Below are 15,204 nucleotides of genomic sequence, written 5' to 3' on the forward strand. Positions count from 1 at the left end.
TCTTCTTATTATCAAACTTAAGAATAAAATTAGGAATATTTGTATTTCCAAAAAAACATTCAACAATCATCTTTTTCTAAAAGATTGTTCTAAAAATGAAAAATAGTTGAATAACTGAAAAGAATGTTCTTAAAAATCATTGTAAATAACTTTATAAATTAGTATAACCTCCAACTTGACAGGCTCTTTAAAAAATAACTAATTATAATACATAGCACATTAAAAACTTTGAATATATATATATATATATATATATATATATATATATATATATATATATACACACACATACACACACATACATACATACATACATACACACACAGAGTGCAGTATTCGGCCCCCTTGAACGGTGCGACCTTTTGCAACATTTCAGGCGTCAAACATAATGATATAAAACTAATTTTTTGTGAAGAATCAACAACAAGTGGGACACAATCATGAAGTGGAACAAAATTTATTGGATATTTCAAACTTTTTTAACAAATCAAAAACTGAAAAATTGGGCGTGCAAAATTATTCGGCCCCTTTACTTTCAGTGCAGCAAACTCTCTCCAGAAGTTCAGTGATGATCTCTGAATGATCCAATGTTGACCTAAATGACTAATGATGATAAATAGAATCCACCTGTGTGTAATCAAGTCTCCGTATAAATGCACCTGCACTGTGATAGTCTCAGAGGTCCGTTTAAAGCGCAGAGAGCATCATGAAGAACAAGGAACACACCAGGCAGGTCCGAGATACTGTTGTGGAGAAGTTTAAAGCTGGATTTGGATAGAAAAAGATTTCCCAAGCTTTAAACATCCCAAGGAGCACTGTGCAAGCGATAATATTGAAATGGAAGGAGTATCAGACCACTGCAAATCTACCAAGACCTGGCCATCCCTCTAAACTTTCAGCTCATACAAGGAGAAGACTGATCAGAGATGCAGCTAAGAGGCCCATGATCACTCTGGATGAACTGCAGAGATCTACAGCTGAGGTGGGAGACTCTGTCCATAGGACAACAATCAGTCATATACTGCACAAAGCTGGCCTTTATGGAAGAGTGGCAAGAAGAAAGACATTTCTTAAAGATATCCATAAAAAGTGTCGTTTAAAGTTTGCCACAAAGCACCTGGGAGACACACCAAACATGTGGAAGAATGTGCTCTGGTCAGATGAAACCAAAATTGAACTTTTTGGCAACAATGCAAAACGTTATGTTTGGCGTAAAAGCAACACAGCCCATCACCCTGAACACACCATCCCTACTGTCAAACATGGTGGAAGCAGCATCATGGTTTGGGCCTGCTTTTCTTCAGCAGGGACATGGAAGATGGTTAAAATTGATGGGAAGATGGATGGAGCCAAATACAGGACCATTTTGGAAGAAAACCTGATGAAGTCTGCAAAAGACCTGAGACTGGGATGGAGATTTGTCTTCCAACAAGACAATGATCCAAAACATAGAGCAAAATCTACAATGGAATGGTTGAAAAATAAACATATCCAGGTGTTAGAATGGCCAAGTCAAAGTCCAGACCTGAATCCAATCGAGAATCTGTGGAAAGAACTGAAAACTGCTGTTCACAAACACTCTCCATCCAACCTCACTGAGCTCGAGCTGTTCTGCAAGGAGGAATGGGCAAAAATTTCAGTCTCTCGATGTGCAAAACTGATAGAGACATACCCCAAGCGACTTACAGCTGTAATCACAGCAAAAGGTGGCGCTACAAAGTATTAACTTAAGGAGGCCGAATAATTTTGCACGCCCAATTTTTCAGTTTTTGATTTGTTAAAAAAAGTTTGAAATATCTAATAAATTTCGTTTTACTTCATGATTGTGTCCCACTTGTTGTTGATTCTTCACAAAAAATTACAGTTTCATATCATTATATTTGAAGCCTGAAATGTGGCAAAAGGTCGCAAAGTTCAAGGGGGCCGAATACTTTCGCAAGGCACTGTATGTATGTGTGTGTGTGTGTATATTTCTGTGAATCAAGCCCCTAAGTGGATGTTATATTTAGTCAATTGCTTGCACAATCCTTATTCTAAAATGCAGTGCAACAGTCATATTTTTTACTAAGTTTTTTTTGTTGTAATTTTAGATTTTAACATCAGAATATTGCTCAAATTCACATTTCATAATCTGAAAAAAAGTCACAGGTTTGCAAGAACATGAACATAAGCAAATTATTTTCAAGATAACTCGTCTCTTCCATACCTTTACATCTGGAAAAATGAAATTAGTCCCTGCTGACTGAAGAACAGCAGCAGACATTTATGCACAAGGCCAAATGCAGACATATGAAACGACAGGCTTATGACAGCTCATACCATTCTCGTGAAGTCTTGTCATCGTTGTGTGGCTAAAAGTAGCTCAAGGTAACTTGGGAGCCATTTAATCTATGGACACCCTATTCAAGTCGATCATAACCTCACTAACTGGCATTTCCATAAATGTTTCAAACTCAAGCAATGCATGGGGCTTGTCAATGTGTTAGACAGTCATGTGGTAGCAGCTTTGGGAAAGCAGGAGGTAGCTGGGAAAGGGGCCTGTGCTTTAGATCGCTTTGCACAGCCCTGTGTGTTCCACTTCACCTCTCTAAAGAGATCCTTGTTGTGTTATGAAACAAGCTGGAGAGCACTAAAGAGAATTCCTGGACATGGAGGGCTGAGCTTTATGGGGGGAGGGGCAGGAGGTAAAGAAAGGCAGAGAGCGGCAGACATTATTAGCCCGGTCCTCTCTCCTCCAGTGTGTCTGCAGTGGCCCCCACCTACGAACGGCTGCGCCAAAGAGCTTTGAATGTCAGCTTAGCGCACACAAACATTCCGCCCGGGCGCAGTGCACATCACCCCGGCGACTAAGCCATTTCAACAGCTGTGTTATTGCTGGAGACCGGCCAAACTGTTGCTGCCTGGGCCAGAGAGATGAGAAAGCGAGAACCAACGGCACTCCATGGAAAATGAAGCAGAGGGGCTGGTGACAGGGGCGTTGCTAGACCCTTTTTTGGGGCCAGAGAGATGAGAAAGTGAGAGCCAACGGCTTTTCAAGGAAAATGAAGCAGAGGGGCTGGTGACAGGATCATGTATAAAGTTGTGCTGTGTGCCTGTAAAATTTTCTAAAAAATCATTGTCTGATGAGTCATGCTGAAATAGATAGAAATTGCTTGCACAATCCTTATTCTAAAATGCAGTGCAAAAGTCATATTTTTTACTATGTTTTTTTGTTGTAATTTTAGATTTTAACATAAGAATATTGCTCAAATTCACATTTCATAATCTGAAAAAAGGTCACAGGTTTGCAAGAACATGAGCATAAGCAAATTATTTTCAAGATAACTTGTCTCTTCCATACCTTTACATCTGAAAATAGGCTTTCCTATTTATTAAGTATTGTCGTTTACATAATTTGAATGATTTTAAACAATCAAACACCTTGGCTCCGCCCACTCACTGTGCTCCTCCTACTCCTTCACTTTTCGACTTGCAGTCAGTCAGACGGTTATTTACAATACAGCGTTTTAGTAGAGGAGAGGTAACTACCATGAAATTACTATTCCAGAAAGCAGGTTATGTGACATCCCTGGGTATGTTTAAGAGTAAGTTAGCAGATAACCTCAACTTTCACGCAAGTAACTTTCAGGGTATGGAAGTAACCATGGCAACCAAACCTGCTACTGAGCAGCAAAATATATAACACTGGCCTAGTGGTATTTGAACATTTTACTGCAAAAATACTACATAGTGCACCTTTAATCAACCGAGAGTTCAGGGTATGCGAGACAGTAAGTTAACCTTGCTTTCTGGAATACACCCTAACGCTCATTGTTGTGATGAGTAGTATCCCATTTGAATTTGTATTAGTTGAATGAGAACATCGCATTTGCCAGATCTAGTTTACTTGGCACACATTTGATTGTTAGCTTCCTAACTGCTAAAAGAATGCTTGCTTATCCATTTTAATTTGGCAGTTAAAAAAAACATTTTGGAGGGCCTATGCTTCAGTGATGATCAAAACTTTACAACCGCACCTGGCTGCTAATCCAGGTAATGGTTGTGAGATTTATCAGAATAGACGGAAAGTAGAAATACAGGACTTATCAAGGGATTCTGTACACGTCTTGTAACAGATTTTTTAAATATAAGGTGCATTTTTGGTAAAAGGACAAATAAAATAATATACATGGCTTGGGGAGTGGACATGCATTAATTTATATCTAAACTAATCCAAATCTATAAATGTATATTATTATAATTATAAATAATACAAAATTCTGTTTAACCAGCATGAGAATGTTCTAGCTATTTTTTCTAGATTCTGACAATTTGTTAGCCTAGAAATCTAGACACACCCTAGCAGCAGCAAATCTAATCTGCCACATGTGTCGTCTAGCAACTCTCAATACACTTCTGAGCTGTAAAAACCAAACTCTGGTCGTTTATCAATCTTGCGTAGAAACGGGCGTATATGTTGGCGTAAGATTATGCTTACACTCCTCTCACCACCTGATTTATGAAGCTGTGCGCACCTCTGCAATCCAGGTGTACGCAATACTTGCCCTTGATAAATGGGAATACGTGTCATTAGAATAACACGCCCCTATATATTCAAGTCTCCGCCTCCCCCACGCCCTCATTTTACGCCATGGACACACGGAAGACGGCAAAGAAGCGAAACTTCTCCGACATGGAGATCGGGCACGTTTCAATCATCTCACTAGTCAGGGCACAGATTAGGAAACAAAGTCAATGGGCTTACTCCCTGATCAGTGTCCTGACTACTGAACTAGTGAGGTGATTGAGACGCGCCCATCACCAGGGAAGTGGAAAAAAACGAAATTGTTTTATTTGAGAGTTTAAAGAGTGGGATTAAAGGCGCCCACTGTAAGACTGAAAAAACTAGTATATGCCGAAATGTCTGAATGAAGAACAAGGACTCTCTGAGAAAATAAAGGAAATTAGCATCTGAGCTTATTCATAGAGTTAGAGTCTCTGTCCGAGACGACATCACACTGAGTGAATCATCTATGAATGACTCTAATTTACATGCCTTTCCTTTCACATGAAACTTCCCCCAAACTACTGCTCCCACAAACTTGAGATCACCTGAAATGCACCAGAAATCTCTTTGTTACAATGTCAATCCTCACAATGCAGTATTATATGTGTTTGATATCGTTTGAAATGTCTCAGTGCGACTGGTACAAATATCTCTACTCCACAGAAGTAAACTAGAACATCATAAATGTTTTAAGGGTTTAAAGATATCTTTCCTTGGTGTATGGTGGGTGTGGCTTTCAGCCATTTGGCCTTTGGATCAATACAAGTCTTGATCAATGCAAATTCCCATTGTGCACTCGTGTTTACATTTGAAAGAGTTTGTGCATTTGTTTCTGGGTATTTAAGGAAATGTTGCAAAGAGCTCAAGGCTTGACACTTTAAACCGGTCAGCCCGTAATGTTGGATGTCTCAAAATAGCCAGCATTATGTAGTTTTCAGAAGTCAGGTATACATTTCATTCTTTACTTCAGACTATTTGATGTTATATATGGATTACCTTTGAATTGACTATGTAATTGGCTTTATACATTTACCTGACTGTTAAATAAATTGTTACACTTTGATGGATTCTGACTTGCTCTGGAATTATTCAGGTTGGGTATAATTTCAACAAAGGGTTAAACGGAATAATTAAATGTGTACTTAAACTATTAAAAATGAATGACCAAATAACCAATTGGCATTCTAACCTAAATTCTAAATTATAATTAAATGGAGTCAGATTAACGAGGAATTGGAATAAAATCCCCTTTTCCCCGCTGAAAAGACGAACGCGCAGCGCCCTTCACCCGCCGATCGTTAGCCTCCATTGGGACGATTCGGGCGGCCTTACAATGGGCCATTCACACTTCACAAAATGACCTCCCAGTGTAGCACTGGAACTAAATTTTGCAACACAGATTGTTATTGATAAGACTCCACCCATCTCCCAAAAACAAACACACACACAGACACACACACACTCACTCTCTCACAGTCTCTCAAAGTCTCTCTCTCTCACACACACACACACACTCACACTCACACGCACACGCACACACTCACGCACACACACACACACACACTGTGACAAGGAATACACAATCTCCATTATTGTATGACTAAACATATTTAGATCTGCCTTAATTGCATTGGAAGATTCCTGAACACACACAGTGGTTATTATATATATATGTATATCTTCATAATTGTGATTGAATATTGAATATTATTGATGATGTTATTATTATATGCATATCATCTATTTAAATATATAAACTGCACTGACTTTTTGCTACATTTCCTTAGGTAATCCAGACCAAGAATACTTAAATTCCGCTGTCACTTTATCACAGTGATAGTGAAGAATTAGGTGATTAAATACCACCCCACCAATTATGACCTTAAAAAAACACTTGAGAGAAGGTGTACCAATCGCACTGCTGACGTGAACCCACATTGTTTTTTATTTTTGTTTTCTTGCATTGTATGTTCTTATGCATTTCTCTATGGCTTTAAGTTCATCAGTGTTCAGTCGTTAAGTGGACATTAAGACTCTTTTCAGGTGTCAACTACGGAGAAGCCTTCCACCCATTGAAATCTACCCAGTGAACCACACCATTGGAGGTGTGAGAATTACACAAGGAGAGTCAGATTATCGGGGAAGGTGCAGAAGCAGAAGCTTCCCCATGAAGAAGTGACACGTTAACTGAACATTCACCAAGGTCCGAGACTGACTCTATGAACATGCTGTGCTGAACCACAGGTAGAACACCTGAACACATTCACCCACCAGCTTAAACTCAAGCTACACACACCTGGTAAGACGGTGTCCTGCAGGTGAACAAAGAACCTTCCAAAGGGCTCTGCAGCTGCTAAGACAATTTCGTCATCTCAAGGATTGAACCAACGTCTAACCAACGTCTAACAGTGATCCCATAGGACCACCAGAGTTTGACCCATTGGGATCAAGAGGTGGAACTGTAAGACTGAAAAAACTAGTATATGCCGAAATGTCTGAATGAAGAACAAGGACTCTCTGAGAAAATAAAGGAAATTAGCATCTGAGCTTATTCATAGAGTTAGAGTCTCTGTCCGAGACGACATCACACTGAGTGAATCATCTATGAATGACTCTAATTTACATGCCTTTCCTTTCACATGAAACTTCCCCCAAACTACTGCTCCCACAAACTTGAGATCACCTGAAATGCACCAGAAATCTCTTTGTTACAATGTCAATCCTCACAATGCAGTATCAGAGCTGCCAACTCTCACGCATTGGCCGTGAGACACACGCATTTGATTGGTTTCACACGCTCACACGCCACACCCCTTATTTCTCACGCTGAAGTGTCAACCCTGTCGGTCAAATGCCTGAAAGATAAGTTTATCTATAGATCTACCTGATGAGCAACTCTTAATCAGAGCCAGTCGCCTAGGGCCCCGCCTTATCTTGGGAGGCCCCGTCGAGAGCGCATTATTGCAGCGCGAAAGTACATTAATGTAGTGCGCGAGCGCGAATCTCTCTGCTCGCGCGTGGAATATAATGCGCGAGCGCAAATTTCTCTCTTCTCGCGCGCGGAATGTAATGTGCCGAGAGCGAATCTCCCTGCTCGTACGCGAGAACTCTGCGTGCGCTCTCAGATACGCTGCACTTGGAAGATTTTTCTCTGGGCTCACTCAGAGAATATGCCTGCACTTAAAACGTGTCCAGTGCAATCGCGAATCTCTGTGTGTGTTGGAGAGAGATGCACGCAAAAAGAACTATACCAAACTAAGCTACTGATTTTAGTTGGTCTGAATCATGGGCGGCCAACTAAAATGGTCTAAATCAATTCCATTGTTGCCTTGAGTAAATTAAATAGCTCAGTTTTTTTCTGCCTGTATTGGGCATAAGATTAGTAGCCTAATGAATGTGTGCATATTGTGAATTAATTTAATAAACGTAGTCACCTTTCCCAGTAGCCTTCAATAAATTAACGTGTCTGCAAAAATGATTCATAAAACATAAATCCAGATTTACTTTCTTCACTGACGAAAATTGTCCTTGACATGGTTTTTAAGCTATTGTTATCAAATTTTTTTGGTCTTCAGAACATATTAAAATGCACATATGTAGATCATAGAAATCAAAATTTTCTCGGGGGTGCATGCCCCCGAACCCCCCTAACTACCTCACATTTGGAATCTCAGTGATTATAAAACTGTGCCTTTATTATGATTAAGGGATGTAGGTCCTATACAGAATAAGGCCTTAATATTTGATTTATAAGTAGCAAAAACAGCCAATATCCTAATATAGAATTGGACCCTAAACTAAAGTTTTACCATTTTTGTCATACCCTCACTGGATCCGTCATTACTAAGTTACGCCACTGTCTCTATAGCTAGTGCTTTAAAATTGTGTGTGTCTATAGGATGTATACAAACCGCCATATAGATGCAAAAAACAAACAAACAATAGTACCCCATTTAAATGCAGATGCATATATAGAGAGAGCTATTATTATTATTTATTTGTTTATTTATTTTTTGCAATTTTTGCTTTGTACGGCAACATTTTGGTTGGCACCACCAAATCTCACTCTAAGTTTTTTTGAAAAGTTGGCAGCTCTGCAGTATTATATGTGTTTGATATCGTTTGAAATGTCTCAGTGCGACTGGTACAAATATCTCTACTCCACAGAAGTAAACTAGAACATCATAAATGTTTTAAGGGTTTAAAGATATCTTTCCTTGGTGTATGGTGGGTGTGGCTTTCAGCCATTTGGCCTTTGGATCAATACAAGTCTTGATCAATGCAAATTCCCATTGTGCACTCGTGTTTACATTTGAAAGAGTTTGTGCATTTGTTTCTGGGTATTTAAGGAAATGTTGCAAAGAGCTCAAGGCTTGACACTTTAAACCGGTCAGCCCATAATGTTGGATGTCTCAAAATAGCCAGCATTATGTAGTTTTCAGAAGTCAGGTATACATTTCATTCTTTACTTCAGACTATTTGATGTTATATATGGATTACCTTTGAATTGACTATGTAATTGGCTTTATACATTTACCTGACTGTTAAATAAATTGTTACACTTTGATGGATTCTGACTTGCTCTGGAATTATTCAGGTTGGGTATAATTTCAACAAAGGGTTAAACGGAATAATTAAATGTGTACTTAAACTATTAAAAATGAATGACCAAATAACCAATTGGCATTCTAACCTAAATTATAAATTATAATTAAATGGAGTCAGATTAAGAGGAATTGGAATAAAATCCCCTTTTCCCCGCTGAAAAGACGAACGCGCAGCGAACTTCACCCGCCGATCGTTAGCCTCCATTGGGACGATTTGGGCGGCCTTACACCACAAAAACAAAATATGGACCCAAATTATGAGTACTGTTAATAGTGTGGAGGTTGAGAAGGGCACTCCAGCAGATTAAATAGCTGTTTGGCTGATAAATTACCTATCACATTCACAATGCATTATTTTACAGCACATGTTTTGAAACAATTAGCATTTAATTTCGTATTACGTCACATGTATTGGGGTGTACCATAGGGATGATGATGTGATGTGGAGTACCATTCATTCACATTAATAATTGCATGACAATATGTAAGATTCTTCTTCTTATTAGAAGAACGTCGTTATTATTTATTTTATTATTATTATTATTATTTAAAAGAAGAAGAATGTCATTTTTATTATTTTGTCAGTCTGAATTATTTTCAGTCCCAGTCCGTGCGCAGCTGCCGGGCCTAACCCTGAAACGTCAGGTAAAGCGCACAGGCTCGCAACTGGAGGAATACATATGCCTACAAATCAAATGCTTTGGTAAAGTCACACAAATTAATCATTGAAGTCCATGTTGCACTAAAATAAACTCTGAAGTTTAGAATTAGGTTGTTGTTTTTTTATCTTTGTCCGTGCGTTTTGTGGTGTTAGGAATTGTTTTTCTGCTCATTTTCGCACTAACTCAAAACATGCGTACACCACCTCCTGAGCTGGCGTAGGATGAGCGTGCCGTACGCCACTTCCATATTGATAAATCTCAAAGTCACAGTGGTTTTGGGTGTACGCTGGAAATTTGGTGTACGCACTTTTGATAAATGAGGGCCAATGTGTATTGAGTCAGTGGGCCGAGTTGCGCTTGCATGCTTCTAGTAAACACAGAAACTGGCGAACGGTGGTCTTTCGAATCAGCTTTGACCGCGACTCTGGAAGACTTGGAGTTAAGCTTTTCTCTGAGAAAAGAACAAAGAACGGCACTGAAGTCATTCTTAAGAAGGGAAGATGTGTTCTGAGTTTTGCTGACCGGACACGGCGAATGTTTAATATATCAACAAGCTCCGTTTCACCTTCGTTGCTCTGGTTGGTTGTAGCACTATCCTATCACGTGCAGAGGTAGTTTGAAAGACAACCGTTTATGGGCTCAATTTCCCACCAATTGAATTGCAGTCAAGCATAAAAATATAAGCATGAATCAAAATTTAAAAAAAACATGTCAAAATATAACACACAAAACTGAAAAATCAATGCAGAATCACAAACAATGCAGTCATAGAAATACAAATAATAAACGTGAGTCAAACATTTCAACAAGTTTAAAATGATATTGCTCAAAACTGAAACATGAATTCAAAAATATCTGAATCGCACACAAAATCATGTTTTCTGCTCTTATTTTCATTTTTTGTATGCCTGTGCTCTTTTCTCCTTTGCTCGTTTTCACATTCTGTGCTTGCATTTCCAAATGTTGCAGTTCGAGTTTCATGTAAATTGGGGGCGGGTCTTAGCATTACCATTGGTCCACTATTTCTAGATTGACAGCTCATTCCGTAGCCAATCAATGGAAGAGGGAAGTTGACGTCAGACTCGTCTCGTGCCGCTCAATTCAGCCAGCCACTGTTGACTTCAGCTACGAGTATAACTCTCTATCACTGTATCGGCAAGGAAATGCATTATTTTGTAGTTATGAATGTAATCTTAGGATTCTATTATTTTGTATGATAGATGTTTAGGGGGATTCTCACAATTAAAGCAGTCAAATGAACGTGATCATGACTGGGTGCTTACAGACGCTGGTCGCTCAGTTCAGCCAGCCGAGTTCTCTAACACCAGTGGTGGAGGAAGTACTGAATCTCTGTCATTAAATCAGTGTGTCACAAGGAGAAAAGTGCAAAGGAGAAAAGACCACAGACATACAAAAAAAATGAAAATAAGAGCAGAAAACTAGCCTGACGTGGTCATACTCAATTCTAGTCAGAATATGAGTCTGATACTGCTCCATTGGGCTGTGATTATGAGGCGTTTCAACCGAACCAGGAAAGACATCAGTTGGATAGACCTACAACCAATCAGAGCAACAAAGCGACGCATTGCCAAATGTCAACAGACAGAGCTCAACTACTGTGTTGCCAAGTCCGCGTTTTTTTTCCGCGGTTGTTTTATATGTCCATGGGTTGAGCGACTATTATGTGAAATATAGACCCATGAGTGCGAATTTTAACAGGCAATCTTGCCAAAATAACACATTTTACCCCCCAAACACCATTTTTCCCGCGGAGAACGCCCCGAGAAGCTATTGTTTAAGGGCTAGTAGTTGGCGGATTTTGTTGTAAAAACTTGGCAACCCTGTCTGCACACGCTCTGGAATAAACGATCTTAGCCGGTGTTGTAAAAAAATTAAAGAATATATTGATACACAGAGTACTTACCCAACCTGATCATCATCTTTGAGAGAAATTGTGAAGGTGAATGCATATACAGTCTTGTTCAAAATAATAGCAGTACAATGTGACTAACCAGAATAATCAAGGTTTTTAGTATATTTTTTATTGCTACGTGGCAAACAAGTTACCAGTAGGTTCAGTAGATTGTCAGAAAACAAACAAGACCCAGCATTCATGATATGCACGCTCTTAAGGCTGTGCAATTGGGCAATTAGTTGAAAGGGGTGTGTTCAAAAAAATAGCAGTGTCTACCTTTGACTGTACAAACTCAAAACTATTTTGTACAAACATTTTTTTTTCCTGGGATTTAGCAATCCTGTGAATCACTAAACTAATATTTAGTTGTATGACCACAGTTTTTTAAAACTGCTTTGACATCTGTGTGGCATGGAGTCAACCAACTTGTGGCACCTCTCAGCTGTTATTCCACTCCATGATTCTTTAACAACATTCCACAATTCATTCACATTTCTTGGTTTTGCTTCAGAAACAGCATTTTTGATATCACCCCACAAGTTCTCAATTGGATTAAGGTCTGGAGATTGGGCTGGCCACTCCATAACATTAATTTTGTTGGTTTGGAACCAAGACTTTGCCCGTTTACTAGTGTGTTTTGGGTCATTGTCTTGTTGAAACAACCGTTTCAAGGGCATGTCCTCTTCAGCATAGGGCAACATGACCTCTTCAAGTATTTTAACATATGCAAACTGATCCATGATCCCTGGTATGCGATAAATAGGCCCAACACCATAGTAGGAGAAACATGCCCATATCATGATGCTTGCACCTCCATGCTTCACTGTCTTCACTGTGTACTGTGGCTTGAATTCAGAGTTTGGGGGTCGTCTCACAAACTGCCTGTGGCCCTTGGACCCAAAAAGAACAATTTTACTCTCATCAGTCCACAAAATGTTCTTCCATTTCTCTTTAGGCCAGTTGATGTGTTCTTTGGCAAATTGTAACCTCTTCTGCACATGCCTTTTTTTTAACAGAGGGACTTTGCGGGGGATTCTTGAAAATAGATTAGCTTCACACAGACGTCTTCTAACTGTCACAGTACTTACAGGTAACTCCAGACTGTCTTTGATCATCCTGGAGGTGATCATTGGCTGAGCCTTTGCCATTCTGGTTATTCTTCTATCCATTTTGATGGTTATCTTCCGTTTTCTTCCACGTCTCTCTGGTTTTGTTCTCCATTTTAAGGCATTGGAGATCATTTTAGCTGAACAGCCTATCATTTTTTGCACCTCTTTATAGGTTTTCCCCTCTCTAATCAACTTTTTAATCAAAGTACGCTGTTCTTCTGAACAATGTCTTGAACGACCCATTTTCCTCAGCTTTCAAATGCATGTTCAACAAGTGTTGGCTTCATCCTTAAATAGGGGCCACCTGATTCACACCTGTTTCTTCACAAAATTGATGACCTCAGTGATTGAATGCCACACTGCTATTTTTTTTAACACACCCCTTTCAACTAATTCAACTAATTGCCCAATTGCACAGCCTTAAGAGCGTGCATATCATGAATGCTGGGTCTCATTTGTTTTCTGAGAATCTACTGAACCTACTGGTAACTTGTTTGCCACGTAGCAATAAAAATATACTAAAAACCTTTTGTGACTTTTAAAAATTTTTTAAATTCTGGTTAGTCACATTGTACTGCTATTATTTTGAACAAGACTGTACAAACAAGCTCTCCGTTTAGGATTCGAGTAAATATAATCCAAGCCCCTTTGATGACGTGCATGATTACGTTCCTGTTTATCATCTGTCTGTCATCGTCTAAAGCCCACCCTGATGATTTCATTGGTCCGAACAGTTTCTGTTCGGGGATAATTACTCCTCTATGGAGCGATGCCAGACCGAATTGCCCGACCTAAAAATGTTGTGGGCGGGGCTACGTTCGGCTGGCATCCAGGCTAGCAGAAAACATGATTTTGTGTGCATTTCAGATCATTTTGAATTCATGATTCAGTTGAGCAATATAATTTTAAACTTGTTTAAATGTTTGACTCACCCTTATTATTTGTATTTCTATGACCACATTGTTTGTGATTCTGCATTGATTATTCAGTTTTGTGCATTATATTTTCACATGTGTTTTTAAAATTTTGATTCATGGTTATTTTTTTATGCTTGACTGCAATTAAATTGGCGGGATATTGAGCCTATACCGTTTATCCCGCCTCTCGGATTGAGCTCTGTCAATGGTGAGTTTCCAGACCAAACATCTTGATGTGGGTCTGGCTTGTCAGGCTAACAATTTGTTGCATAAAACAAACAAAAATGTTTGCAGAACAGCATTCTGAGAATGACCTGTGAAAAGATGATGCCAATCCCCGGCGAGAACGCCAACTCTGAATTAACATACACAACTGCCACACTTTCTAAATATTGTAATCATTTATGATCACAGCTTATATTCATTTAGGCAGAAACAATGATCGCATTCATGCAATTACTACAGGACATTAGCTAACTGAATTATTTGTATTATCTTAGAACTGTACATTTTTGATGGACAACACTCTGACACACTCACATCTAGTGTTGTCAAAAATATCGATATTTCGATATTTATCGATACTGGAATATCTGAAACGATACGAATCTTAGTTTTTACAGTATCGATACCAGCTGCGCTCTCCTCTCCGACCGAAAGCGAGTTGACACACACTTGCATTCTCACTCAGCCCGGTTAACCTCTGAGCACGGCGAGCGCGCGTTCTGCTGGACTTTTTCCTCATGACAGTGTGTTAGTGTTAGTGTGTGATCGGTCTGAATTTCGCGCGGGATTGCACATAAATTAATTCTACTAATCCCCGCAGATTTCGTGCTCACATCTGAAGCGCACATACATAGCCTACCGTAATAAAGCCGCCTCTGACATGATACAAGTGCAAACATTTGCTTCTTTTTCCAGCATATTATTGGTCAAATACACTCAAAGAATTATCAGTGCACATCTGGAAGAGTATTAACGTAAACACAGTCGCAAACAGTTCAGGAAGAACAAGTAACAGGAACAGTTTTTAGGATCCATGCGTCCGTTAGTCTTAAAGGGACCGCAGTCATTTGTTATTCAACCTACAAAAAGACAAACGATCACACTGCTCTTGACTGATCAACTTGTGTAACTTTAATAGTTTATCTGTAGGCTATTGAATTTTTTTTCCAAAGAACATTATCCAATGTTGTTTTAAATGTAATAACTATGCATTTTTTATTCAGTTTTTTAGCTGAATGTTAGACCTACCTGAAAAAATAAAGCAGTCCATTTAATTTGTATCTTCTATTCTATTGCATTTATTTGTGCTATTGTTTGTAATCTGTTTATTTGTCCTTATTTTATTACTGTTTACTCGTCTTTATAAATTCAATTTACCATTCAAAATCAAGCTTTCTTTTGCTGTGTGTAAGCTATTGCAACACAATTACCCCATTGTAAAA

General features: G+C 39.0%; 1 protein-coding gene across 2 annotated transcripts in view; it reads right to left on the bottom strand.

Annotated features, from left to right (window-relative positions):
- Positions 1-15,204, bottom strand: part of LOC137090221 (protein wntless homolog) — a 51,251-nt gene that overhangs the window by 12,842 nt on the left and 23,205 nt on the right. The window lies entirely within an intron of this gene.

The sequence above is a fragment of the Pseudorasbora parva genome, chromosome 9, assembly GCF_024679245.1.
Source record: "Pseudorasbora parva isolate DD20220531a chromosome 9, ASM2467924v1, whole genome shotgun sequence".
Taxonomy (NCBI): domain Eukaryota; kingdom Metazoa; phylum Chordata; class Actinopteri; order Cypriniformes; family Gobionidae; genus Pseudorasbora; species Pseudorasbora parva.